The 12,475-nt window shown below is 39.8% G+C and overlaps 1 long non-coding RNA gene across 1 annotated transcript; it reads left to right on the plus strand.

Annotated features, from left to right (window-relative positions):
• Nucleotides 1–7,066: 7,066 nt before the first annotated feature.
• On the plus strand, nt 7,067–10,332 carry LOC129685432 (uncharacterized). Its single transcript, XR_008721484.1, has 3 exons — nt 7,067–7,115; nt 9,228–9,351; nt 10,230–10,332. It is a non-coding gene; the product is annotated as an uncharacterized LOC129685432 (long non-coding RNA).
• The last annotated feature ends 2,143 nt before the right edge of the window (nt 10,333–12,475 follow it).

Genomic DNA, 12,475 nt, shown 5'->3' on the forward strand with positions numbered 1-12,475 from the left:
AAGATCTTTGGTGTGTTTCTTTTTCCAGTTACAATCTCACTAGGAGGGGCCAATTACTGTTACTATATCAGTGCCTATTACAAGGTTTCAACTCAAATATCACCACAATAGGGGTTATGACTTCAATGAATGAATTTGGGGGCGGGTCATCGTTTAGTTTTTTTTCACAGTGCTACCCAGTTGTATTATTTTGACAAAGTAGTAAGGTTGAAACACAACCACTGTGTTCTGAAAAAGGGAGCCGTGAAGAGCATCAGTTCAGTCCATGATGGGGCAGTACCAGTCGCCTGGGAGTGTCGGCAGCCCTGAGTGTCTCTCATCCTCATCCACACCCACCCTGGTGCCTGTAGTTACTCATCCCTGGTGCACCCACGTTAGTCTTGCAGAGGGAAATCAGAAATAAGAGAAAGTGTTTGTGTTAACAATTAAAAGGAAAAATGGCAACTTTCAGGGTGGTTATTGGTGTCATCCGTCTAGTGTATGTTTTGTTATTCTCTCTGCCATGTTATTACTTTCTGCACAGTAACATGGACCAATTAGAATTTGGAATTAAATTAACACAGAGGGGCAACTTAATCTACCCAAGAAATTTTCCATTATATTCTGATTATAATTTCTATTATATTACTACCGGTGTAAAAGGACTGAGTTTCAGAGGTTTTGAATGACTAGAATAGAAGGCATAGAGGAATTTGTGGAGAATCAGGGATTAATTATAACCCCGCTTACTAAGCGTTCTGTTTTGTATGTTTATTTCCATATAATTCATTACTGAATGCTTTGGGGAGATGGGTTGAGATTTGCATTTTACAATTGAAATAGTGAGTCTCTTCAAGGTCAGAAGATGAAATCTAGATTATCAATTTAAACATGAATTACACAATATTGGAAGTTGAAAAGGCCTCCCCCACTTTTCATTTTACTTCTTTGAGGCTTACAGGGAAGAATCAAAGAAGCCTATTGTTATTTTAAGTTGTTATTGTCTGAGTCTGGGCTGTGACAAGCAATGCTAACCATGTTTAAAAAAGATGTATCACTGCTCTGATTTATAGGAGGTGTCTTAGACAAAATGTGATGGAGACCATTTCATCTTCCTGACTGAAAACATTTCTGTTTCTGCTTGAAGCCACATTAACTAGTGTTTTGTATACAATGATGGTGATACTGCAGCCAGCCTTATTTTCTGGCACATCTCACCCCCAGAGTCATCCCCTGGAAGGCCTGGGGTGCTACAGCAAGGAGTTAACAAGCTAGCTAAGGTGTGGCCTGATCACTGGTCATCCCAGTTCTTTAGAATGGACTGAGCTATGGCACAGCCCACCTGTGCTGCAGTTGGGTGCAAAGCGTGCACCTGTATAACTGAGGACTTTGCCTCATACATACCATTTTTAGATATATGAAGCCTTAAGGTTTTGTGGTGTTAGTTTTTGCAGCAAGGTCTCGTCTACTCAGGCTGGCCTCAGACTTGGTGTGTAGCTGAGGGTGACCTTGAGCTCCTGCCTCCAGCACAGAGTGTGAGGGTTACAAGAGTGCACCACCACACCCGGTTTACGTGGTGCTAGAGATCAAACTTAGGGTTCCACGAGTGCTAGGCCAACACTCATTCAGCTAAGCCACCCCCCCGCCCTGAAGTCCTGACCTCTCAGAAATGACAAGAAAAAGAATCAATGTCTGTGGAAATATGTGCTGTGATGACTTCCCCAGAAATGCATGTAGTTTCCCCCTACTGTAGATTTGGTGACAAAAAGATACTTTTTAATTTCATTTTCAATGATATTTGAGTCCTGTACTCCGAGAGAAAGGCCTGATTTTGCACACCCCCAAATGTGTAAAGGTGGCCCCCTTCAAGTTTCAGAAATCAGAGATGGCGCAACCTTCTTGTTGTGTCAGTTTTTGCTTCTCATTTCAGGGAAGACATTGAACTTTTGACTTCAGTTTTCTCATGTGTCATGGTATCTTGGTTTTGTTTTCGGACATAGCTTAGATCTGTTTGGTCTCTCAGAATATCTGAATCAGGGTTTTTAAGAGCCAGTAATGACAGAAAGTTAATAATTCCCCAAAGCTTTGGACTGAGGCCACCGGTGTGCTAAAAACTCACTCGTGGAGGAGGAGTATGAGTGGGAACCCTTTTGAGCCCCAGGTATGGGGTGCTGCTACCATCACTGGAAGGACTTGTGTCCTAAGCAGTTGTCACTGACCCTTGCTAGCTTACCCTAGGTCACAATACAATAAAAAATAAATTAAAAATAAAAGGAGGGGAATATTCTTTTCATGCTATTTTAAATCATCTCATTTAATGACTTTAGATAAATTTCAGAAAATTTTGTTATTGTGTGATACAGCACAATTATCCAATAACATACAATATTAAAATACATACATAGACTTTTTATACATATGTATATGTATATGAAAAGTGTACATATACATATCTATTAAAGGTATGTATATTATGTATACACACATTTATGTATATATAATATATATGAAAGTTGGACATGTTCATTTTCTCCCCATCCTTCCCTTCTCTAAGGAATAAGTATGTTTCATTGGAGATGAGAAATGGCTAACTATAAAAAATGATCAGTGGAGAAAGACCATCTGAAAAGATAGTAACTTAGCTGACTAATGAGCATTACGATTAACATATTCTACACATCTATCAATACCAAGGCTCAGTATGCCTCTGCTCCTCTCCAAAATTAATAACGGCAGGTACCAGGACCCTGTTAATATTTGAATAGTCTAATAGACACAGGCAAGCACGCAGCAGAGAAGAATGTAAATCAGTGCTCAGGGGCGCCTTCCTCCGCCTGTCTGTTGGTCAGCAGTTTTCCTCAGGGTCTTCTCCAGCCTCAGCTCTAAGGGAGTATTTCTCTTCCCCCTCTCACTGCTGAGGCTAGTTGAGTCCTATTCTCTTGGTTTTTAAGTCACTCTGTATAAAGTGTATTTACTGGGTCCCGTGGATTTGCAGATGTGCTCTACCTAAGTGTACATAGGCACCTTGATGACTGAGTCTGTACTGTTTGTTTTTGTATAGCTGACACATGGTAGGCACTAATGAGACATTTGCTGAACAATGTTCTCTTTGGTTAGCATGCAGCAAAGGATTTGAAGTCAGAGGGAGCTTTTGATGTGAAAAAAGGAAGTGCTTGAATTTTCTTGTGTGTCTCAAGACACAGAAAGTTGCTTATGTTTCATAAATGTGAGCCCATGCCTTGGCTGGGTGATGAAAAGGGAATGGGACAGTCACGATGGCAGAGAACAGTGAAGTATGACCAGTGCACAGGTCCCACTATTGTAGCTACAGCTTTGTCATAGGACCTGGCCATATTTCTGGGACTTAGTCTTTTTAGACCTTTCCCCTCTCCCTTCATTCCATTAAATAGACAAGAAGAGGTAATCTTACATGAATTCCAGACCATCCAAGCTTTGAAACCCTTTTCATGGCTTAATCTTCCTCTTTTTTTTTAGCACAAAAAGCCGAAGACTGATAGCCCCTTCTAAAGGTCTCGTGCAGCCCTGTACTCTGTTTCAGCTTGGGGGTCTCTGGGTACTTTTTCTTTGCTTTTTCCCTTCATATTTATTTCTGTCTCTCTTCAGTCCTCTAGAGTTTGCCTTGTGCTGCAGAGAGCTGTGAACATAGGATGGTGTTCGTTGGTGTTCCCGTTCCTCCCCAGGGGTCCTTGCTCACCTCTCCAACGCTCCTGGTGTTCACTGTGTCACCACTCAGAATTCTCGGCCCCTCTCCTGCCACCCCTTACCAGCAACTGGTCTACCAGAACTTTGAAAGCCTTTTGCCCTAATTCCACTTCCTGTCGCTGTAAAGTCTGAGGTCTTTTCGCCACAGGATTATGTTGCCCCGTCCCTGCTCTCGTGGCCCGCTTCCACCTTTAATATGACAGTAGTGCTGAGTAGTGCTCTTCGAATGCATATCGTGTGTCTGTGCTGCTCCAGGCATTTTCTCACACCATCGCCAAGTCTTGGCACTGTTCCCAAAAAGGTGCTGCCTTAGCTTTACAGAGGAGGAAGCGTCCTCGGATGGCCTAAACAACTTGTCCAGATTGTCCAAGATCAGACCTGATGCAGTGTCCAGTGTAGCAAGATACATGGCAGCCTTTGCACTCAGTCAGTTCCTTGTTGTTTTGTTCACATCAGCATTTTGTCCCAGAGACAATATCATATTTCCATGTGACAAACACGTCGCCGCCATCTTTACACTTACCTCTTCATTGTTAAGTTATTCTATATGATTTGTTCGCGTTCACACAAACATAAACTCCTAGAATAACGTGCTTTCAGTCCTCATTCTAGCATGCTGACTCTACAGCATTTTTGTTTAGTCTTTCATATTGTCATTTGAATTATTAAGTAATTTTCATCAGATTGGTTTATCATAATTATATAGGTTTAATTTTTGTTGCTACCTCGGAGCATTTAGAATATTTTCATTTTGTGCTGAGATAAATTGTAATATATATGTGCCCTTTGAAGATAGATGGCAATATGTTGGCTTTCACAAAAAATTTTTAATTTTCAGAGGACTCCTTTGTATCCATTCCTATTCAACTAACAACCAACATTTTTCACACATTGTTTTAGCTAATCTCCCTTTATTCTTGAGAATATTAAAGAAATTTTCAAGTGTCTTATCATTAACAACTAAATACCTCTGGATCCACTTTTTAATGCTTAAAGGTCTTCTCTAAGGTCATCCAAAGCTTTGTAACTGCCATCTGAAGTCCAAGTGTAAATTTTCATGATAGCAATGGATAACTTACTACAGTTGGTTTGTGTGAATGCAGGTCCCAAGTGTGGCCCACACCCTGCAGATGGTCATTAGGTTGTTAACATGTATCATTCTGAAGGGTAAATAACACACGGAGACTCCCATGCTCCAGCCTCAGGGGTGCTGAGACTGCAGGTGTCTGCCACCCCGTTTACAAACATGTAATCCCGTCAGCTTGTTAGACAGAAAGTGGTCCTGGGCAGCGTCTTCACACTGACGGTCTCCTCCAGGTGCACTATAACGTCCCTAACCACTGTCTTTGTTTAAATTCTAGCTAAATATAATGGGTTTAATATGATTATAGCTCACTTTTTTAAATAGAGAGACTGGGTAAACTTTTTTCAAGCTAGGGTTAAGCTTAGCATTGTTCTCAGCACATTTAACTGAAGCATATGCTTTTCTTCTTTATTCCCCTAAAACAAGACACCTGGTTATAGAATAAGCGTCAGTGTTGAGGAGCCCGGACAGTGTTAAGAGGGACACAAGTAGAGGCGACTCATGATACAAGCTTTGAAGAAAGAACAGTTATGAAGTGCTTTATTTAACAGGGAACCAAATTCAAATATCAGAATTTTTCTCTTTTATCCCATGGGTCAGGCTGTGAACTGGAGACATTGAATATAACTTTGAACTGTAACTATATCGTTTCTTCTTTCTTTATCATCTGATTGCTCATTTGCTTTGTTTATTGTGTAGTATAGGTAGCATCACAGTAAGTTATTCATAGAAGCAGAGGATCTGAAATGCAGAAGAGGATGGTTACTATTAAACTTTCTTACCCAGTGTCTTAGTTTACAGTTACTTTTGGACCCTAAATATTTGCCCAACTTAAGCTTGAATGTTAACCGTTTTTCTTTATTTCTCTTAAGAAATGGCTTTGTCATCAGGGAAATGCAAATCAAAACGACCCTGAGATTTCACCTTACACCCATCAGAATGGCCAAGATCAAAACCTCAAGTGACAACACATGCTGGAGAGGTTGTGGAGAAAGGGGAACCCTCCTCCACTGCTGGTGGGAATGTAAACTGGTACAACCACTCTGGAAATCAATCTGGTGCTTTCTCAGACAACAAGGAATAGCGCTTCCTCAAGATCCAGCCATACCACTCCTAGGCATATATCCAAAAGAGGCTCAAGTACACAATAAGAACATTTGCTCAACCATGTTTGTAGCAGCTTTATTTGTAATAGCCAGAAGCTGGAAACAACCCAGATGCCCCTCAGCTGAAGAATGGATACAGAAATTGTGGTACATTTACACAATGGAATACTACTCAGCAATGAAAAACAAGGAAATCATGAAATTTGCAGGTAAATGGTGGGATCTGGAAAGGATCATCCTGAGTGAGCTGTCCCAGAAGCAGAAAGACACACACGGTATATATTCACTCATATAGACATATAATATAGGATAAGCCTACTAAAATCTGTACACCTAAAGAAACTAATCAGGAGGGAGGACTCTGTTCAATTCCCATTCCAAAAGGCAAAGAAGATGGACACCAGAGGAAGAAGAAAACAGGAAAGAAGTTAGGAGCCTCCCACAGAGGGCCTCTGAAAGGCTCTGCCCTGCAGACTATCAAAGCAGATGTTGAGACTTATGGCCAAACTTGGGCAGAATGCAGGGAATTTTATGAAAGAAGTGGGAAATAATAGTAAGAGCTGGGGAGTACAGGAAGTCCACAAGGAGAGCAGCAGAACCAAAACATTTGAGCACAGGGGTCTTTCCTGAGACTCATACTCCAACCAAGTACCATACATGGAGATAACCTAGAACCCCTGCACAAATATAGCCATGGCAGTTCAGTGTCCAAGTGGGTTCTATAGTAATGGGAACAGGGACTGCTTCTGACATGAACTGATTGGCCTGCTTTTTGATCACCTCCCTCTGAGGGGGGAGCAGCCTTACCAGGCCACAGAGGAAGACAATGCAGCCACTCCTGATGAGACCTAACAGATTAGGATCAGAAGGAAGAAAAAGAAACTCTCCCCTACCAGTGGACTTGGAGAGGGGAGTGTGTGGAGAAGGGGGAGGAAGGAACGGGTTGGGAGGGGAGGAGGGAGGGAACTAGAGGGGGGATACAAAGTAAATAAAGTATAATTAAAAATTTAAAAAAGAATAAAGGAATTGGAAAGAAAAAAAAGAAATGGCTTTGCTATATTTTCACTATTACTGAGAATGCCTCTCTCCCTTCTCCCTCCCTCTCTCCCTTCCTTCTTCCCTCCTTTTCTGCCCCCTCCCATTCACATCTCCAGATGGCTCATTAGACCTGAAAAGCAATTCTCTTTACTTTAAAATATCTGCAAGTGTTTGGATTGATACTGGTAAGTTACATCTTTTTCCAGTACTCCTTCATTGGCCTTATGGTACGTTGATAATCTCTGCTTTGATAATCCTCTAACATTTTTATGATGATTGTGTGTGCAGGAGTGATAGGACTTCAGAGAACATGTGTGTGCAGTGTTGATGTACTACTGCAAATGGGAGGAGAGGAGAGGACAGCATCATGGTGTTGGCGGGGTTTTTTGTTTGTTTGTTTGTTGTTGTTTTAAATTTGGAACAATAAAGAGAAAAGTGAAATTGAAAAGAGGATGTTGCTTAGGTTGGTACAGAAAACTACAGTGGTTTTAAAGAGCCTTTAAATGTTTTTGTTCTATATTTCTTAGTGGTAGAAAAGCCCAAGGTGCAAGCATACTGAGTTATTACACTGCCAGGCTCCTTTGTATTTTTATTTTATTCTTGGTGGAACTGAAGCCTTTGAGTTGTTGGCTTTGTTTGCTTGTTTGTTTTTCTACGTCAAATGGATACTTAGTTCCTAACCTGTTTTATCCCTTACCACCAATTCCTTTTTGGTAAATTTAGTAATTTTATAGGAATAATGAACATTTAATGTAGGAATGGTTAAACTAATTTTCATTTGCATTTCTAACCTTTCTGTCATGGACTGTATTTTCATTTTGTAATGAATCTTAGTTTAACATTGCCACAATACTATTTTTTTGTGTAAATTCTAAAAAGTCATCATTTAAGGCCTTAGAACATCATACCAGAGAATGAATTATATTGCTGTCCATTCTAAAATGCACGAAAAGGATCTGAATTATGTGATTTTTCTCTGAGTTCTCTCTGTCACTCTCAACACATACACTCACATTCGCACACAAACACACACACACACACACACACATACACATTCACACATATATTGTAGCAAGGGCAGAAATTAAATATAAGTGAATAAAGTTAGCAGTTCTTCCTAAGATCAGTCATGAACTATGATTCTCAGCCCCAGTATATGGAAACTATAAGTTCCTAAAATTGTGAATCTCTCTGAGTTGAGACATAGCACAGGCCCAGTCCTTAGAAGAGGAGATAATCTCATTTTTCTATTTGCTTATTAAGATTTTGTCCTTTTCAATATCTTCCTTTAACAAAGAGTGTTTCTGCTTTGTTTGAGGTAAGATCTTCTCTGTAACCCATGCTGGCTGGTAATTACCCAGGATGACTGTAAACTCGTGGTCCTCCTGCCTCTTCCTCCCAAATGTAATTACAGGAATAATTTTATCTGCTTCATGAACTGAGTTCTTACCTTTGTGTGAAGTTCTGCCTCTGGGAATAATTATTATGTGGTCCATGGACATATTTTATCTTTGTTATATCATATCAAAGTATATCTAATAGTCTTTCCTTGTTAATATTTGTAATTTGTAAGCTGTGGGATCCTAAGCAGTGTCGAGTTTATATTCGCTTCTTCCTATTGAGTAGCAGTTCTGGCTTTTAAGCAAACAAGAGAATACATTTTTCTCTATTTGAATGTAGTTAAAATATAAAACCTTGACTATCCAATATGAATCATAGTACTGCTTAGACTAATCTATTATTTGAGTATATCAAAAGCTACATGAATTAATCTTAATCATTTCTATTCTTTTAAAAAATATCAACAGTTAAAAATTGCATATCTTAAAAAATTGCATATCTTATTATTAAAAATGGTTTTGAGCTGAGATGTAATCTCCCAAATGAAGGAATAAAAACAAGAACAAGATAAGGCAGAGAACCATTTTTCTTCCTAAAAATTTGAAATAAATTGAGATCAAGAAATATAACACATTATTAAATAAATCAGAGGTCTTATGACATCTCTAATATTTTATGACGGGTTTTTGACTTGATTTATGTATTTAAAATAGCTAGCAAGGTATTCTTTAAATGCTAAAACATAAATTACAAATGGAAAGCCTTGATTTATGGTGATGGCGGGTAATGTGAGGGATGTGGCAAGTAATTGCTGGGTTTTGCAGTACTCCCTGGATGGGGCAACAGCCACAGTGCACGAGGGAGTGCAGCCGTAGGCTCCATTTGTTGACTTACAGGTGCAGGCTGTCCCCCAGGAAGTGACAGAGCCCTCATAGGAACTCTGACTTCTGTTTCAGATGTCTCCAGATTTTAGTGAAAGCTGCTGGGCAGGTCCTAGTCACTCCCTGTCTCCATGGCAGATCAGATGCGTGCAGATGTCTGCAGGGAGAGGATAGACCATGGAACAGATTGTCTTTGTAGGTAAATCTCAGGTCTTTGTTATTTCCCAATACATCTCATGGCCATTAAGGTATCACTGCTCCATATTTTCATGTTCCAGCCCGAGGATGTTTAGTTCATCTCGTGTCCTGTATCCATCTTCCTGATCCAATTGCACAATTGTGTGCCCTCTTCTGACCCTTCAGGTCTCACCTGCCTCACAACTGCCTCGGAGAATCCTTTCTCGATCTCCTTACCTACCCTTCTACCCATTGCCCTGTTTATTTCTTAACACTTTTAAAACAATTCTTTCTTAGTGCTTTCGCATCTCATCATTTGCGTCCACAACACATTTCCTGTGCATGGAAAATCCACTTTATTAATTACAATAGTAGTGCACTTAATGGCAAATAGTAAGCACTTTAGAAAATTATTAGGTAAATGAATAAATATCTATAAGATTGCATTTGAAAAAAAAAACACCTGAATTTTTAAAAGCATAAGAAGCATTGCTTTAAGTCAGTGGGTCTCAACCTTTCTTAATGCTGCAACCCCTTAATACAGTTCTTCATGTTGTGGTGACTCCCAACCATAAGATTATTTTCATTGCTATTCATAACTGTAGTTTTGCTGCTGTTATTAATCATATTGAAAATATCTGAATTGCACATGGACTTAGGCGACCTGTGTAAAAGGGTCAGTGAACCCCATAGGGGTCGTAGCCCACAGGTTGAGAACCACTGCTTTAAATGACCATGTCCATAAGCCCAAGAGATATCTTTACAGATGTCTGCCTGCTTTCTCATTCTAATAAGCTCCTTGTGATGGTTCAGTAAGCAGGCTGTAGGAGTCTGCACCGAGAACTCAGAATTATGGCCAAGCTCTTCTCACAGAGGAACTCAGTCTGCCTTTGTCTGCAGGTGACACTCTACAGACACACACCATTGATGCAAACCAAGAACACTGTGGCTCCCGGAACCCCGCCTGAGCCTACACCTCTTCCATTGCTGCTCAGATAATCATGTTGGCAGGTAGGCTTCTAAGTGTAAGGCTTTACAGTGACTACCTTAAGTAACACGAATTTATATTAAAAAGCAAACAAACCAGTTATAAGTATTAGAGACTTTTTGTAGCAATGAATTGTGGCTACAGTTAATAAAGACGCTGTCTTTACTGAGACAGTGTTATAGTATTGTTTTGAATTTATGTTTTAGCATTGGTCTCAGACTTCTGGGGAGCATTTTATGTTTATGTAACTTCTAGGGAAGAACACAGGGCATGTAGTTGAGAGTCTAAAGGACAATGTGGGAGAAGAATGCTTGGCACTATTGCAGCAGAGCCTTTACTGATACTAGATAGGTATTGTTTCGGAATGAGTAACATAATTATCAATGTTTAAACTGAACCATGTAAACGCCTCACACTTACAATGCAGTTTCATTCAGTTAAAACTAATTTGTTAATATTTTCTACCATTCATCTAAAATGCACTTGGAAATAATTTCTAAACTCGAAAGGAAAGTAATATTACAATGAATCTTTTGTGTCTCTTTTAGTCTTTTTTTCTAAAGACAAGTCAATCGGTCGATTATGTCACCATGCTGACATAGCAGGAGTCTGTATTGACATGTGTGTTGTCTGGAGAACACTGGCACACTTCAGGATAGGTCTCACCCCTGGGAGTTACCCCCTCCTTGGAAGAACAGCACACATATAGGAAATAAAGCTGCCGCTGTATGCTCTGTTGATTTGGTCCTGCTGTATCTACATGCTGTACAGATATGCATACACATTTATTTCTAGAACAACAGTTGCCAGTACACCAGGAGGTCTAGCCCATATACCTTTCCCTTGGTCTTATACAGTCACACGTATTCACTAAACTAAGGCATTGCCACTGGTACATAATAAAAAAAGCTACACGTCTTTTACAGATTTCATGAGCATTTAAGCAACAGGTATCTTTCTGTTCCAGGGCCTAATATTTTAGTTAGCATATATGTGTTTAATAAGGGATAAAATACAGAAGAAACATGCAAAGAATTTTATGAGTACTCAGGCATAAATACTGTTAACATTTAGTGTCTTCTGTTCCTAGCCCATGTACATTGACAAACACATCTTTAGAGAAGTCTTGACACTTATTTTTGGATATTTGTGTGTGTGTGTGTGTGTGTGTGTGTCAGGATCTAACTGTGTAGCCTACTGTGCTGGCCTAGAACTTGGGTCCTCTTGCCTCAGCCGCCCAAGCGTTGGAATTATAGGAGTGTGCTATCACATCTAGCCACCCACCTGTTTTTGTACTCTCTTCTCTCAACACATGGACTCCAGGAATGGACTTAGATCATCAAAGATAGTGGCAAATATACTTACTCACTGAGCCATCTCACCATCCCTCTGTTTTTATCATTTAGCAAATCACAAATGCCACCTTCTGTAGTTTTAGTTCAAACATTTTTATGTTTCAACATTTGAATGTTTCAACATTCAAACACTTTTATGTGTGCAGTTTTTAAAAATACGGATATTTTGGTTAACGTTACTCATTCATTGTTCATTTCAATTTTTCTTTCTTAAAAATGATACCCTGATGATTATACATGTGAGGTTTGGGTAATGTCCATATTTTTACAGATCAAAAAGAATGATCACGTGAGAACGCAGGGATTTCCCCCCCATTTGTTTTGTTTTATTTTACAACTCAAGACTAATCTATTTAAACTAAACTGACACCCGTGAGGTTGAAAATGGACCTCTCTGCTGTGGTCGACCTGTTTCCCTGAGGGAAGGAAAGCACTGTGCGGCCTTTAGCCTGAGGCAGCACAACGGGAATTGTTAGCATGCGCATAGGCCCAGGCTTCACAGAGGCAGTCCAAGTGAGCTCTCAGAAGCTTATCACAGCTGATATGTTTCGATGTGTGACTAGGGGTAGCTTTGCTTGGATATTTCCTATGATTAGCCATTTAGAGCTTTTCTATTTCTTGGTCACTAAATAGTAAGTTTTCTTACTAGACAACAGTCATAGCACCAGAAAAAAGGACCCTGATTAATCGTTCCTAACTTTCAGTACAGATAGTCTTTTTACTCCTAAGGTCCTATAGTGTTGAGACCTCTTAAGCTGTAATTAGAGGACAGTCTTGTCACACATGAGGCAGAATAGAGGCAA

This window comes from Psammomys obesus, unplaced genomic scaffold (genome assembly GCF_907164565.1).
Source record: "Psammomys obesus unplaced genomic scaffold, mPsaObe1.curated_primary_1811, whole genome shotgun sequence".
Taxonomy (NCBI): Eukaryota; Metazoa; Chordata; class Mammalia; order Rodentia; family Muridae; genus Psammomys; species Psammomys obesus.